The 1,952-nt window shown below is 41.4% G+C and overlaps 1 pseudogene; it reads left to right on the top strand.

The window, feature by feature from the left end:
* The first annotated feature begins 1,396 nt into the window (after positions 1-1,396).
* Positions 1,397-1,528, top strand: LOC101982935 (annotated as a pseudogene).
* Positions 1,529-1,952: the final 424 nt, after the last annotated feature.

Below are 1,952 nucleotides of genomic sequence, written 5' to 3'. Positions count from 1 at the left end.
TTGAGGTAGAGGTGAGAAGATCCACCTCTAATCTGGACCACACTTTCTGCTGGCCGCCTACATAAAGGCCACAAAGAAGGAAGCTCTGCTCTTTGTCTGCTTGTCTTTGCTCTCACTGGCAAGTGCATTCTTCTTTTATTTTCTCTGAGACAGGGTTTCTCTGTGTAGCCCTAACTCACAGAGACTCACTTGCCTCTCCCACCAGGTACTGGGATTAAAGGTGTGTGCCACCATGCCCAACTTTTTTCTTTTTCTAGGGAGAATATAGTGGGATTTTAAGAGAGAAGACTGTCTGTAGGCCACTTTGGTTTGAACATTGTAACTGTATTTCTTACAATCAGTGAATACAGGGTGTGTCCCCAGTTAGTTGTGTTCCCTTCGGTTTCTTTCATCTGTCTGGAGTTTCTTTTCTCAGCTATTTTACCTCTTTTGGCTGAAGCTGTTGAAGCAGTTCTCTTAATTTAACTTTCTGATCAAATGTTGTTAGTGAATGTCAATACAAGTGGTTATTTTTGTTTGCTGATTTTTTTATCCTACAATTTTATACACAATTTATTACTCCTAGAATCTTTTGCTGGACTCTTCAGAGTTCTCTAAGCTTACTATCATGTCATATGCATGAAGAGACTCCTTAACCTCTTCATTTCTAAACTAGATGCATTTTATTTATGTTTCTTGCTCAATTAGCTAGCATTTCTAGTGCCACGTTGAGAAAAGGTGAGAATGCACCTTCCTGGCTTCAACTCCTCACTGTTAAGTCTTCTGCTGTCTGTATTATATTGTAAATCTTTGTGTGTGTGTGTGTGTGTGTATGTGTGTGTGCACATTCTTCCCATGTTTAATTTCTTGGCAGATTTTATCAGACAGTGTGTTGAGTTTTGACCCCTTTTCTTTTTCTGCATGTGTTGACGGGATGATGATGTTTTGCCTTTTATCCTCTTCATTTGGTACATCACATTGATTGATTAGAGTGTCATTCAACTTTCCTTGCCAATTGATGTGCAAGTGACGGCGGGAAGTACAAGGGGTAAAGGAACGAGCGTCTTCATTGAGTTTTACTACTTCATTGATTTTTTTCTAGTGCATCTGTATTTTCTACTTTTTTTTAAAGATCCTTATCTTATCATTCTTGTTTTCATTCTTCTGGTTTCCAGAGGTTAATTTGCTCTGCTCCTTGTTTTTAGGGTATAGATCAAGATTGTTAACTGGAAGCCTTCCTTAGCTTAATGTAAGCATATATTACTTCATAGTTTCCTTTAACAGTACTTTTCCTGTGTGCGGCAGATTCTTTCCAGAAAGTTATCTTTAATGTCTGTTTCAGGTCTCTTGCTGCAGTAAGGCGAGTGGGAGCACCTGGAGCGCGAGCTCGAGAGGAGACTCGGCGGGTTGTAAGAAAATGGCAGACAAGCCGGACTTGGGGGAAATCGCCAGCTTCAATAAGGCCAAGCTGAAGAAGACCGAGACGCAGGAGAACACCCTGCCGACCAAAGAGACCATTGAACAGGAAAAAAGGAGTGAAATTTCCTAAAAGCCCAGACTGGAGGATTCCCCCAGCCCACCCCATCATCTCCAAGACCCCCTCGTGATGTGGAGGAAGAGCCACCTGCAAGATGGACGCGAGCCACAAGCTGCACTGCTGCACTGTGAACCCAGGTACTCCGCGCTGCGCCGATGCCCCGGCCCGCGGGTCCCTGAAGGGGGACCCCCCACTAATCGGACTGCCAAATTTCATCGGTTTGCCCTGGGATATTATAGAAAATTGTTTGTATTATTGATGAAAATAAAACACCTCGTGGCAAAAAAAAATGTCTGTTTCATGTAAATAACATTTATATACAAGAAAACAGGACTATCGAAATTTGGATTTTTGCTTAGGATAAATGTTCATACAAGTTTTAAAAATTATTTTATTTTATGTGTATGTATGTTGTTTCGCCTGAATATATGTGTGC

Source organism: Microtus ochrogaster, unplaced genomic scaffold (assembly GCF_000317375.1).
Source record: "Microtus ochrogaster isolate Prairie Vole_2 unplaced genomic scaffold, MicOch1.0 UNK82, whole genome shotgun sequence".
Lineage (NCBI taxonomy): Eukaryota > Metazoa > Chordata > Mammalia > Rodentia > Cricetidae > Microtus > Microtus ochrogaster.
The sequence above is the reverse complement of the archived record's forward strand: the minus strand, read 5'-3'. Positions and strand labels throughout refer to the sequence as shown.